At 38.5% G+C, this 15,372-nt stretch overlaps 1 protein-coding gene across 4 annotated transcripts in view; it reads right to left on the bottom strand.

Moving 5' to 3' along the window:
• FNDC3A (fibronectin type III domain containing 3A) overlaps nt 1-15,372 on the bottom strand; it is a 193,494-nt gene that overhangs the window by 116,072 nt on the left and 62,050 nt on the right. The gene's annotated exons all lie outside the window — the stretch shown is intronic.

Genomic DNA, 15,372 nt, shown 5'->3' with positions numbered 1-15,372 from the left:
TGGAAAGGCAAAAAGGAATAGTCATTAAGAATATAAGCTTTGAGGGTGGTGGGGGACAAGGGAAGGGATAGCATTAGGAGAAATACCTAATGTAGATGATGGGCTGATGGATGCAGCAAACCACCATGGCACATGTATACCTATTTAACAAACCTGCATCTTCTGCACATGTATCCCAGAACTTATATATTTTTTTTTAAAAGTTAAAAGAAAAGAATATAAGCTTTGAAGTAGCTCTAATCTTGGCTTTCAACCTGCTTCCCCACTTAAGAGCTACTTAAGCCTTTGTTGCCTAGTCTGAAAACTGAGATCTATAATGATTATATGGCAGGGCTGTTGAAGGATCAACAGATAACATATATGTAAAGCATATACACAGTGCGCAGATACAGTGTGTACATACACAGTAAGTAGCAATAAGTGAAGCCTATTATATATTTCTTCAATAAGTGTTTCTTGGGCATCATAAATGTCAGATACTCTTCAGATTATCTAACAATAAACTAAATGCATGAGACATCTACTCTAGAAAATTCAGAAGAACTAAAACTATTTTTTTCCAGATTGCCTTGAGAGTTAGTTCAGAAGTCACAAATGAAAAAGTCTATTTTATTCTTTTGTCTCTGACTCAAAATCTTATCTGCTAGGCTTGGCTCCAAATGACTGTTTTAATAACCAAAATGAATACAGGCATACAGTATCTTTTCTTAGAATTTTCAAAGGTATTTATAATTTTGGCATTTTTCTACTCATCCAACTAGGTCTGCCAATTCAACTAATAGAACTCTGAAAGAACAAAGAATCTTGTCACTGAGATATCCGAAACAATATACTGTAGTACTTATTATATACTCAATAAATCTTTGTTGAGTAGGAGAATAGTAAGTAACATTCATTTAGCATAAACTTGAATGTTCTTAAGAACGCTATCATACTGGTCAGACAACTTTATATCATGTTAACAAGCTGCTTGGCCTTGTACTCTAATTGTAGTATTTCTTATAAATGTCTGAGAAAATAAATTTTTTTACATTATGTATTTTTTAAGTTACAAAACTGAGATAGTCATGGAAATACACAATGTAAATGAAATACACAGAGTAAAAGGTCCCCTCTGCACCCTTATTCCTTTTCAAGTCCAGAAACCATCATGTTTAATCATAAAACTATTATGTTTATCTTTCCAGAAGCTTATTATGTACGCAGAAATACCTCCCTCCCCTAATAAACAGCATTTTCTTTTCTTTTCTTTTCTTTTTGAGACAGCGTGTTGCTCTTGTTGCCCAGGCTAGAGTGCAATGGTGCACTCTCAGCTCACCACAACCTCCGCCTCCTGCTTCCCGGGTTCAAGCGAGTCTCCTGCTTTAGCATCCCGAGTAGCTGGGACGACAAGCACATGCCACCACACCTGGCTAATTTTTATACACACCATTTTCTTTAAACACAAGATCTTACTAGACATACATATTCAGCAAGAATTTACTGAAATCCAACAATGTAGTATATCTTGTTCTAGGTTGATATAAGTGAACAAGATAGGCAGAACCCATCCCCTTGTAAATGATACATTTTAATGGAAAAGTGGCAATAAACAGATAAATAGGTATGTAACATAAATTAGGAAGTGTGGTTACTTACATTGGTGGTCCCCAGTGAATCACATCTGTTGGTATTACATATTTCATAGTCCTCAATACTAACTCTGGGCTTGGCTATGTGACTTGGTTTTCTTAAGCACTTAGATACTGGTCCCTGTGACTCTTGGAAAGTGCCCTCTTGGGTTCCTGAGCTACCATGTAAAGAAGGTCCAGATCCTCTGCTGAAGAGCCCACAAAGATGGGGAGAGCTGCCTGACCAGCCTATTGCAGGTTTACAGCTCCAGTTGACTCTATGTCTTTAAGTAAGTGAGTGATTCTAGGCAAGACCATTGGAAAGATTGCCCAGTTGAGCTCTGCCCAGAGAGCAGAAATAGAGCAAAGAAATGGTTGTTGATTTGAGGCACTAAGTTTTGAGTTGGTTTGTTACACAACAATAAATAACTTCAATCAGGAATTGAAAAGTATGATGAATTTTTCACTCAGAAAAACTTTCCACAGCAGCATATAGACCTACTCATTCGTTATATTGTAAGCAGATGTGGAAGATCTCCACAGGACTATAGGAATTTAATCAACATGAACAGTCAGCTTGCTTCAAAGCCTCCTGCCTTGCCACCTGTTTTTTCCTGAACCCTATATGTTATGTGGTCATCTAGTTGGTTGGAATCAGCTATTGACAGACCCCAGCAACTTATATAGATGAACCTAAGTGAACTTTCCACATCACCATGCTATAAAGTCTCCACTCCAGGAGGAGCTATAGCTTCATTATCATTACATGCAACCTATGTGCTGGCATAATGATTGACTGTGTGGGCACCACTGGGACCCCTCCTCTACATGTGATGACGTATCTTCTCCCTTCTCCACTGACCTTCCTGTCACTTTCCCTCAGGAAGACACTGCTTTGAACACTATTCAGTGTTCTCTTTCCTTGTGATAGATAATTCAACTTCTATTGATCAAAACCTGTGTTTTTGTGGACACTTGTTTGTTGCTAGCTAGGTCAACAAACCCCTAGTTATTTTTTTGGGGGGGGCGCCATATTTCTATATTTGTCAGCAATCTTAACTTCTTTTTCCACAAACTATTTATTGATGTCCTTTACCTGTTTTTCAATTGGGTTGTTTGAATTTCTTCCACTGATTTGTGAGAGCCCTTTGTATATCAAGGAAATGAGCCCTTTGCCATAATAACAGATATTTTCTCCAGTTTTTCAAATAAAATAATCTGTTTTGCTACACTAGAGTTTTACATTTTTATGCAGAAGAATTATTTTATCGATATGTTTTCCTTTATAGCTTCTGGGTTTCATTTTATGTTACTAAGAAAAGAAAAACAGCTCAGAGCAGTCTGAGCTATGTGAGGCATGTAAAATTTATCAGGCCCCGAGAGATGTGAGTATGGGACTTCAGTCACATGCTATGCATCCGTGCCCAGGGGAAATTGTTTAAAGATACTTTGTTCCTGACTAACTGACTCACTCATTATCTTCATTTTCCTGGAATCTGTGATACAAGGAATAATGCATACCCAATCAATAGCTTATGTTATATTAATGTAATTTCTTGGAAACAATTTAGGAACTGCTTCTCTTCCTTTCAAAACATACTTGTAACTGCTGCTAATTGGAGTTTACATTCAGGGCAACTTGAATTCATCATGCTCCTGGGTTACAATCCTCGATCCTGGCCCAAATAAGCTCTACTTACATGAATTTTGCCTCAGCTTCTTCCTTTTAGGTCAACACTATAAAGGACTTTATATTACATAATTATTTTTAAAAACATTGAGTTTCTTTCCTTTTAAAAACATATTACATCTCTGCTAAATCCAGAAGTTTTATTTGTATAAAAATGAGTTCTGGATTTGGCTTTAATGTTAGAAAACATGAGCTCATTGTCTAAATTGCCAGAATTTTACATCCATTATATTCTCCCAGTGTTTAGCAATGTAGTATAGTTAAGCAAGAAATGTTTATACTTATCAGATCAAATCCTATCATATACTAGTTCTACTGTGGAATTCCATAAAATACTAATAATTCCTGTAACAAAATCATTCACTATATAAAGTTGAGAAAAAGAAATAAAACTAAGAAAACCAAACACGACATATTTAAAACTGATATTAAGTAAAAATGAAGACAAACAGACCTATTTTAAGTTAAAATGTACAGGGAAATAGTAGGAGGTGAACTTTATTCTTTCATGTAAAAATTCATTAAATAGCTACTGTGTGGTACACACTCTTGCAGGTACTGTGGACACCAAAAGAAGAAAAATAAATCACAGTCCAAGGCCTTAAGGAGTTCCCAGTCTAGGGAGAAAACAGACAAGTACTTAGCCAATTAACTTAAAGTGTAACAAGTGTTATAATAGGAATATGAGCAATGCATTATAAGCATCCACTCAACCTAGGATGATCAGGGAAGATTCCTGCAGATGATAAACTACACAGAATTCACAGGGACAAACAGAAGTTTATAAGATAAAGACAGGAAAAGGAAACTTCAAGGAGAGGCCACACGTAGTGTGTATGGAGCGTGAAAGATAACCTGAACAATCTGAATAAGAGGAAGTACTGTGGCATAGCTGACAAATAAACTAGTTTGAGAAATGTGATGGGAGAAGATAAGATTGGAAAGATAAATGGGCTGAATCATAAAGATCCTTAACTAGTAGGCTAAGGAGTTCAATTGTTAACTTTCAGGCAAGACTATTAAACAGGAAAGGGTCATATCCAAATTTCATCTTTACCCCAACTTACTTTTAAAAATTTTAAACCTACAGAAAAATTGCCAAGAATAGCTCAATGAACACCCATGTAACCTTCGCCTAGATTCACCAATTAACATGTTGCCACATTTGCTCACTCTCACACTTTTTGCTAAATGGTTTTAGAGTACACCTGGGTGGTGTAAGGTTTGATCACTTGGTTAAGATAGTATCTGTCAGATTGTCTCTATTAGAAAGGCACAGTTTCCCTTTGATAGTAATAATCCATATGGTGATACTTTCAGGCTTTGTGAATATTCTCATCCCTGGCAACCCTTCACACGATTTCAGCAATTACTAAATCAGTTATTACTATTGTGACTGTAAAATGGTGACTTAAAAAAATAATTCTACACGTATTAGTCAGTATTCTTCTCCAAGAACCTTCTGTTGGGTGTGGCAGCTCATGCCTGTAATCTCAGCCACCTGGGAGGCTGAGGCAGAAGGATCACTTGGGAGGCTTAAGGTCAGGAGTTTGAGACCAGCCTATGCAACACAACACAACCCTGTGAGAGAAAAAGAAAGAGGGGAGGGGAGGGGAAGGGAGGGGAGGGGAGCTTGCATTGTGGTGCAAGCTTGTAGTCTCAGCTACTTAGGAGGTTGGGGCAGGGAAATTACTTGAGTCCAGGAGTTTGAGGCTGCAGTGAGCTATGATCATGCCACTGTACTCCAGCCTGGGTGACAGTGAGATCTCGTCTCTAAAACACAAGCCCCCTCTTTCAATTTTAATATTTTTTAAGTCTCAATATGGACTCATGGATTCTTTTAAAAAATCAATGTTATAATCAATTTCTGTAACTATTAACATTTTTATTGAGGTGAAATTCATAACATAAAATTAACTATATTAAAGTGTAGCCTTCAGTGCATTTGGTACATTCACCACCTCCAGATATAGTTTCAAAAAACTTTCATCACTCAAAAGAAAATCCTATGCCTATTAAGTAGTCACTCTACATTCTTCTCTATTCCAAGCCCCTGGTAATTACCAATGCTTTCTATTTTTATGGATTTACCTATTTTGAATGTTTAATATAAACAAAATCATACAATATGTGATCTTTTGTGACCTGGCTTCTTTTACTCAGCACGAGGTTCAACCGAGTTGTAACATGCAACAGCACTTTTTTTTTTTTTTTTTTTTTTGAGATGCGAGTCTCGCTCTGTCTCCCTGGCTGGAATACAGTGGCGCAATCTTAGTTCACTGCAACCTCCACTTCCTGGGTTCAAGCGATTCTCCTGCTTCAGCCTACCAAGGAAGGAGCTGGGACTACTGGCATGTGCAACCACACCTAGCTAATACTTTTTTTTTTTTGAGACAGAGTTTCACTCTTGTTGCCCAGGCTGGAGTGCAATGGTGCGATCTTGGCTCACTGTAACCTCCACCTCCTGGGTTCAAATGATTCTCCTGTCTCAGCCTCCGGAGTAGCTGAGATAACAGGCTTGTGCCACCGCATCGGGCTAATTTTTGTTTTTTTAGTAGATATGGGGTTTTGCCATGTTGACCAGGCTGGTCTCAAACTCCTGACCTCAGGTGATCTGCCTGCTTCAGCCTCCCAAAGTGCGGGAATTACAGGCTGAGCCACCACGCCCAGCCTAATTTTTTATTTTTAATGGAGACAGGGTTTCACCATGTTGGCCAGGTTGGTCTGAAACTCTAGACTTCAGGTGATGCGCCCACCTCAGCCTTCCAAAGTTCTGAGATTACAGGCCTGAGCCACCATGCCTAGCCTCAGCACTTCCTTTTTATGGCTAAATAACATTCCATTGTATGAATATGCCACAATTTATCCATGCAAATGATGATGGACATTTAGGCTATTTCCACCTTTTGATTATTTAGAATAGTGCTGCTATAAACATTCATGCACAAAAGTATGTCTTGTTTTCCATTCTTTTGGATATACACGTAGCAGTGGAAGAGTTGGGTCGTACAGTAATCTTACATTTAACTTTCTGAAGAACAACCAAACTTTTCTACTGTGGCTGCACCATTTTATGTGCCTAACAAAAATGTATAAGGATTCCACTTATTCTACATTCTTGCCAGTTTGTTATTCCACTTTTTAATTATATCTATCCTAGTGGTTATAAAGTATCCTTTGGTTTTGATTTGCATTTCCCTAATGACTAATGAGGTTGAGCATCTTTTCATGTGTTTGCTGGCCACTCCATCTTCTTTGGAGAAAAGTTTTTTTCAAGTCATTTGCCCAATTTTGATTGGACTCACTTTTTCTGAGTAACAGTTCTTTATATATTGTGGATAGTAGACCCTTAAGAGATACACGATTCAAAATAGTTTCTATCAGCCAGTGTGGTAGCTCATGCCTGTAATTCCAGCACTTTGGGAGGCCGAGGTGGGAGGATCACTTGAGGTCAGGAGTTTGAGACCAGCCTGGCCAACATGGTGAAACCCTGTCTCTACTAAAAATACAAAAATTAGCCAGGCATGGTGGCAGGTACCTGTAATCCCAGCTACTCAGGAGGCTGAGGCAGAAGAATCACTTGAACCCAGGAGGCAGAGGTTGCAGTGAGCCATGATCACACCACTGCACCCCAGCCTGAGCAACAAAGCTAGAGCTTCATCTCAAAACAAACAAACAAACAACAACAAAACGGTTTCTAGCATTCTCTAGACTGTCTTTCACATCTCTGACAATGTTCTTTGATGCATAAAAATTTCCAATTTGTCTAATTTTGTTTTTTGTGCTTTTGGTGTCCTACTTAAGAATCCACTGTCAAATCCAAGGTCATGAAGATGTACCCCTATGTTGTCTTCTAAGAATTCTATAGGTTTAGGTTTTATATTTAGGTTGCTGATTCATTTCAGTTAATTTTTTTGTATATGATATGAGGTAGAGGTTCAACTTCATTCTTTTGCATGTGGATATCCAGTTGTCCTGCATCATCATTTCTTGAAGACGATTCTTTTTCCATGGAATCATCTACAGGCACTTGTATCCTAACAGGTATCTATCAGTTTGTGAGTACTTTTTAACTTTCTGACATGACAAATTGTTCTGAGGTCACTTTGTAGCTTACCTTGGGTCCCGTTATGGGGCACAGTATTTAGAAACCAGGAACTGAAAGCTAGGTGCAAATTTCATTTTTGAAAGATGGCTCTGACAGCAGTACTGAAAAAATGAAGAGTGACCATTTCAAAAGCAAAGCTACAAATTACAAGACTGTTAATCTGAATGGTATGAAATAAGTATTAGCTTGAGGAAAAGAGTAAAGCCATAGACAATATACTAAAAGATGACTAGTTAAACTAGTTTGCTAGGGATGATGTAACAAAATACCAGAGGTTAGGTGACTTAAACAACATAAATTCATTTTCTCATAGTTCTGAATGCTAGAAATCCAAGATCAAGGTGTCAGCAGGTTTGGTTTCTTCTGGGTTCTTTCTCTTTGGCTTATGGAAGACTGCCATCTTGCTGTGTCCTTACCCGAGTATTTCCCTTGTGCAGGAATCCCTAGTGTCTCTGTGTGTCCAAATTTCCTCTTCTTACAAGGATATTGGTTAGATTGCATTATGGCCCACCCATATGACCTAATTTTACCTTAATTACTTCTCTAAAGATCAAATCTCTAAACACAGGCACAGTCTCAGGTACTAGGGGTTAAGAATTCAACATATAAATTTTGGGGGGGATACAATTCAGTCCATAGTACTTGTGTTTAGGAAAAATATTATTTTACCAAAATCCTATGTTTCTTTTTTATTTTGCAGAGAATGGAGAGAACTGCTTAATCAGAAAGTGTACTAGTTAAGTAAAACAAAATGGAATTGACTAGTCACCAGATTTTCAATAAGTAGTTCTAATTCTTAAACCCAAGATACCATATATGCTTAGTTTGATACTGGTTAAGAACAAAAATTCTATTTAAAATCCTATTATTAGTATATTAGATAAGGTAAAAACTAATCCATTAAAAATATGTTAGAACATGTTAGTGTGCTTTTGGGGAACTTCTATTAATGGCAACATGAATATTGGACATCCTAAAAGTCATCCCTCACAAGACAACAAAAAATGCAAGGTATAAGATAACAAACTTATACATTTGTAAAAAAAAAGAGCTAAGAACAAAGAGGAAATGAAAAATCTGAGCAGCAAGTAGAAGTTGAGAGTTTATCTGGCATAAGAGGGGTGGCTGATGGCTTTGGTAACTAAATGGACGCGTTTCAAAACCTGTTAAGAAATAGGAGATAAAGCCAGTAGTTCAAAACAAAGCAGTGAGTTTACATTAATATGTTCTGTGTAAACCCAGTTCCCCTAAAGACTACACATTCAGTAAAAGAATAATTAGAACCCTTCTACCTTCAGCAGAACATAAGAAAACACCTATGCCATACTGTGGGCAAAAGTCTCTTCCAGGAATTCATGATCACTGATTTACCTTCGAATGAATCTGGGGACTAAACCTATATTAGCTACATAATCTAGAAACCCCTAGATATAAATTAACCCCCAAGTTAGTTTCTGGTTCATCAAGCCTGAGTACTTGGAAAAATCCAACACAAATGTCTTTGAAAATACATCCTTAAACCAAGTTATTGAGAATTCCTACACAAAGAGATCACATGATGATGAATACACGTCATCCAAAATACAAATCATGAAGAATTAGTCCACTGTAAATCAATAAAAGACAAAACAAACTGTAGGTTTTGACCTCCTGAAATCAGATAACAGGGTTTTAGGAAAGAGACAACATTAAAATGTTTAAATATCTGAAGACATAAAAAAATTTTTAAATATAATAATGAACAATAAAATGATGGTAGATTTAAGAAGAACAATAAGAACTGCTTGATATTTGAAAATGTGGTCACTGATGCTAAAAGACACAAAACAATGAAATAGTTAAACAGTATATTGAATCCTAGTAGAAAATAGGTGAACTGGAAAAACAAAATATGTAAAATACAGAAAGGAAGTTGAAATATAGGAGATAAAATGAGGAAGTCAAAAATACATTTTAATAGGAGTTACAGGAAAGAACAGAGAATGAGGAAAAGACATTTAAAAACAAAGTAGTCAAGAATTTTTCCACAGTGACTAATGATATAAATTCTCAAAATCAGGAAGCACAAGCCTCTAGATGAATAACGAAATCAAAATCCACTCCTAGATATACTATAGTACAACACCAAAAACAAAGAGATCTTAAAAGCTTCCAGGCCAGGCACAGTGGCTCACACCTGTAATCCCAGCACTTTGGGAGACTGAGGCAGGTGGATTACCTGAGGTAGGGAGTTCAAGACCACCCTGACCAACATGGAGAAAGCCTGTCTCTACTAAAAATGTAAAATTAGCCGGGTGTGGTGATGCATGCCTGTAATCCCAGTTACTCAGGAGGCTGAGGCAGGAGAATTGCTTGAACCCAGGAGGCAGAGACTGCAGTGAGCCGAGATCGCACTATTGTACTCCATCCTGGGTAAGAAGAGCAAAACTCTGTCTCAAAAAAAAAAAAAAAAAAAAAAAGCTTCCCGGACTGAAAAATTACATGTTACTTATAAAGGAATAACAATTAGAACAGCAAATTTCTGGCCAGGTATGGTGGCTCATGCCTGTAATCAGCATTTTGGAAGGCTGAGGCGGGAGGACTGCTTCAGCCCAGGAGTTTTTTCTTTGTAGCGTCTCCCATCTCTACAAAGAAATAAAATTAGCTGGGTATATTGTATTCCCAGCTACTTGGGAGGCTGAAGCAAGAGGATTCCTTGAGCCCAGGAGGCCAAGGCTGCAGTGAGTCATGATCACGCCACTGCACTCCAGCCTGGGCAACAGAGTGAGACTCTGTCTCTAAAAAAGAAAAAAAAAAAGAAGAACAGCAAATTTCTCAACTGCAACAGTGAAATACAATGTACTAGTATATTCAGAATTTTAAGAAAACTATCAACCTAGGAAGATCATATTAAATTGGAAATTAATCATATTTCCAAACTGTAATTCAAAAAGAAAATGAAATAAAGGTATCTCAGGTAAAAATTAAGATGTTTAGCACTAAAAGACCCTCACCTCAAATGATGTAGAAAAAGAGAAAAATCTAGGACAGAAAAGTAGAGTGAATAGAAAAAATAAAACTAGAAATAAATCCAAATATTAATATAAAATATAAATAGGATCCCTGGGAAGCAGGACCTCCGAGGGGCTCAGCACTGAGCCTGGGTAGCTGCCCTTCCACCTGAAGCAGGGCTTGAGCTACTCTCCACCCATAAGTAGATGCTGCTATGGGAAAATAAGGCTACCTTGACCATGTCTATGTTGTATATGCGTCATAGAGATGTGAGTCCATCTCTGCCTTCATGTCTTCCTGGGCTTTTATTGTTATTCCTCCCAGCCTGCCCATTCCATCTGGGGATAAGAAAGGTGAGAGTACAGAAACATGCACTATGAGAACATGTACCCAAGGCTGTTTGGTCACAGGCTGAAGCAGGGACATGCATGCTCAGTATGGCTCAATACTGATTACAAGATTATGTTGAATGAAGTTTGAGTTTAATATACTCGGTGCAATATGTGGGGTGGTAGTGGGTCTGACAGGAATAATCCTGAATATATCTTCTACCTCTGAAGTCTCCTTTCAGAAATCTGTCATTAACCATTACATGCTTTTTAATGCAGGTGAATTATACTTTAATATACACTGCAGATGAACTATTAAAGTTTATAATGTCAAAACTTTCTTAGACAAAGGCATCTTTCTGCTAACTAAAAATAAAATTCTAAGTGTCCTACCTGACTAAGGACCCTCTTTTAGGCCAAGGGGACCCAACTAAACTGGAAAAACTAGTTCAGACCATGCCAGGCTGGGAAAGGAGTGGCTAGACATATCTCATTATACTCTCCTCCCTTTGGAGTTCAGGCACACAACTGACCAGGATTAACATTAAAATAGAGATTCTAAGACTGACAGAACAGACTCTGTGCAGAAGTAAGATACCAAATTCCAACCTGACTCTAGTATAGCATCACATGACAGAGAGCAGAGCCCTGAAAGAAACCAAAGTCTCAAAGTATATTTCTTAGACATATTTTGCAATGCCCTGCAAAGCTGTCTGTTGTCGGGGTAATTTACATTCTAGAGAATCTTCTTCCCCTTCCAGGACTTTTTCTGACTCCGAAAAGACCGGTTGAGGGTCTAGCACCTATTAAGGGTCTGAACAGGGAATATCTGCCATCTGTTGTCTCTGGGCGTAGCTATGTATGAGACGTCACCTACATAATAAGAATGTTGGTCTCCACAACCCCTTATCTTAACCCAGACACTCCTTTCTATTGATTCCAGGTCTTATAATAACTCTTTCAACCAATGAGAAAATATTTGAATCCACCTATGACTATAAGCCACCCGCCAACACCCCTTGAGTTATTCCACCTTTCCAGACCAAACCAACGTATGCTTCACATGTACTGGCTGATGTCTTATGTCTCCCTAAAACATATCAAACCATGCTATAACCAAACCACCTTGGGCACTTGTTCACAGGACATCCTGAGGCTGTCATGAGTCATGATCTGTAACCCTAATAAAATAAACTTCTAAACTGATTGAGACCTGTCTCAGGATTAAGATGGCAGATAGGAGGCAGTACTAGCTTGCAGCTCCCATTCAGACAGAGCAACATGCAGAGACTCACGTCATAAACTTTTGCTCCAAGAACTAACACAGGAACATACCAAGAAAGCCAAGAGAATCCACAGACCCTCTGAAGGAACTGTATCACCACTGCAGGCTCCCTGAGATGCCAAAAAACTGTGAGTCTGCTTGCTTTCTCAATGGGGAGGCTTGTGATCTGGGGCAAGTACTCAGCCCTAGTCAGCAGTGCCCGGAAATAGACTTGGTGCTGTTGGGGGGTTACAGTTAGAGTGGGACTAGTCCTTCAGGACTGTGGCTGAGCGGGAGCAGGGTGAGGCCTGTGAGTGCCAGCTTTCTCCCACTTCCCTGGTGACCTGTATGACTCAGAAGAGGCAGCCTTAAAACCTCTGGAAATATAACTCCATTGGACTGGGAACCACATCCCTAACCCCACAGCAGCCACAGCAAGCCCCGCCCAAGGAGAGGCTGAGTTCAGACATGCCTATCCCTGCTTCCACCTGGCGGTCTTTCTCCATCTGCCCTGGTAGCTGAAGACAAAGGTCATAATCTCTTGGGAGCTCTATGGCCCTGCCCACTGCCTGAGAAACTTGAATACTTAACCAGTTGTCAGTAGGGCAAGTTTGCATCCTCCCTATAGCACCACAGCTGATGCACTCTTGGAAGTGCCACCTCCTGGCTGTAGGCCAACCAACACAAAACCAGCACATTAAACAAAAACACAACCAAGGACCCTTGGAGTCCACTTTACTTCCCTGCTACCTCCACTGGAGCAGGTGCTGGTATCCATGGCTGCAAGACCCAAAGATGGATCACATCATAGGACTCTTTGCAGACACTCCCCAGTACCAGTCTGGAGCCCAGTAGCTCCACTGGGTGGCTAGACCCAGAAAATCAAAAACAATTACTATTGTTCAGCTCTCAGGAAGCCCCATTCCTAGGAGAGTGAGGAGACTACTATATCAAAGGGACCACCCCATGGGACAAAATAATCTGAACAGCAGCCCTTGAATCTGATCTTCCCTCTGACATAGTCTACCCAAATAAGAAGGCACCAGAAAAACAGTTCGGGTAATATGACAAAACAATATTCTTTAACACCCTCCAAAAGATCATACCAGCTCACCAGCAATGGATCCAAACCAAGACAAAATCTCTGAATTGCCAGAAAAATAATTCAGAAGGTAGATTATTAAGCTCATGGAACTAGAAAAACTAGAACAAACCCAGCAGAAGAAAAGAAATAATGAACATCAGAGTGGAACCAAATGAAATTGAAAAAAAAAATACAAAACAAAATGAAACAAAGAGCTGGTTCTTTGAAAAGGTAAATAAAACTGATAGATCATTAGCAAGATCAACCAAGAAAAGAAGAGAGAAGGTCAAGTGTGGTGGCTCTCGCCTGTAATCCCAGCACTTTAGGAGGCCAAGGTGGGCAGAGCATCTGAGGTCAGGAGTTCATGACCAGCCTGGCCAATATGGTGAAACCCCATCTCTACTAAAAACACAAAAATTTGCCAGGTATGGTGGCACATGCCTTTAAAGACAGGGCTCAGGAGGCTGAGGCAGGAGAATTGTTTGAACCCAGGAGGCGGAGGTTGCAGTAAGCCGAAATCATGCCACTCTACTCCAGCCTGGGCAACAGAGGGAGACTCTGTCTCAAAAAGAAAAAGAAAAGAAGAGAGAAGATCTAAATAAGCTCAATTAGAAACAAAATGAGAGCTATAATTATTGATACCACAGACATACAAAAGATTATTCAAGGTTACTATGAACACCTTTGTGTGTATAAATTAGAGGAGATGGATAAATTCCTGGAAATATACAATCTCCTAGATTAAACCAGGAAGATGAAGAACCTCTGAACAGACCAATAACAGGCAGAGAGGCTGAATTGGTAATAAAAAAATATTACCAACAACAACAACAACAAATGCCAGGACCAGATGGATTCACAGCTGAATTCTAACAGACATTCAAAGAAGAATTGGTACCAATCCTATTGACACTACTCCAAAAGAAAGAGAAAGGGGGAATCCTCCCGAAATCATTCTATGAAGTCAGTATCACCCTAATATCAAAACCAGCAAAGGACAAAACAAAAAAAGAAAACTACGGACCAATATCCCTGATGAACACAGATGCAAAAATCCTCAACAAAATAACAGCTAACCAAATTCAACAGCATATTAAAAAGATAGTCCACCATGGTGAATTGGGTGTCATATCAGGGATGCAGGGATGGTTTAACATACGTAAGTCAATAAATGTGATACACCACATAAACAGAATTAAAAACAAAAATCACATGATCATAGCTCAATAGATGCAAAAAAAAAAAAAACATTTGAAAAAATCCAGCATCCCTTTATACTTAAGACAGCAAAATCAGCATAGAGGGGACATACCTTAAGGTAATAAAAGCCATCTATGACAAACCAACAGCCAACATTATACTGAGCAGGAAAAACTTCAAAGCATTCCCCCTGAGAACTGGAATGAGACAAGAATGCCCCATTTTACCATTTTTATTCAACATAGTACTAAATCCTAGCCAGAGCAATCAGACAAGATAAAGAAATAAAGGCCATCCAAATTGGTGAAGAGGAAATCAAACTGTTGTTGTTTGTTGCTATGATCATATACCTAGAAAACTCTAAAGACTCATCCAAAAAGCTCCTAGGACTGGTAGACAAATTCAGCAAAATTTCAGGATACAAAATTAGTACACACAGATCAATAGTTATACACCAACAGCAACCAAGCTGACAATCAAATCAAGAACTCAACTTCCTTCACAACAGCTGCAAAAAAAAAACAACAAAAAAAAAACTTAGGAGTATACTCAACCAAGGAGGTAAAAGATCTCTATAAGAAAAGCTACAAAACACTGCTGAAAGAAATCATAGCCGATACAGATGGAAACACATCCCATGCTCATGAATTAATATTAATTTATTAATATTAATATTGGGTAGAATATTGGGTAGAAATTAATATTGTGAAAATGATCATACTGCCATTAGCAATCTACAAATTCAATGCAATTCCCATCAAAATATCACCATCATTCTTCACAGAACTTAAAAAAAAAATCCTAAAATTCACATGGAACCGAAAGAGAGCCTGCATAGCCAAAGCAAGACTATACAAAAAGAACAAATCTGGAAACATCATATTATCCAACTTTAAGCTATACTATAAGGTCACAGAAACAGCATGGTACTGGTATAAAAATAGGGACATAGACCACTGGAGTAGAACAGAAAACCCAGAAATAAAGCCAAATACTTACAGACAACTGATCTTCAACAAAGCAAAGAAAAACATAAAGTGGGGAAAGGACACCCTACTCAACAAATGGTGTTGGAATAATTGGCAAGCTACATGTA

This window comes from Aotus nancymaae, unplaced genomic scaffold, assembly GCF_030222135.1.
Source record: "Aotus nancymaae isolate 86718 unplaced genomic scaffold, 86718_ANA_hifiasm-v0.15.2.pri h1tg000009l, whole genome shotgun sequence".
Taxonomy (NCBI): Eukaryota; Metazoa; Chordata; class Mammalia; order Primates; family Aotidae; genus Aotus; species Aotus nancymaae.
This window is presented reverse-complemented; position numbering and strand designations above follow the sequence as displayed.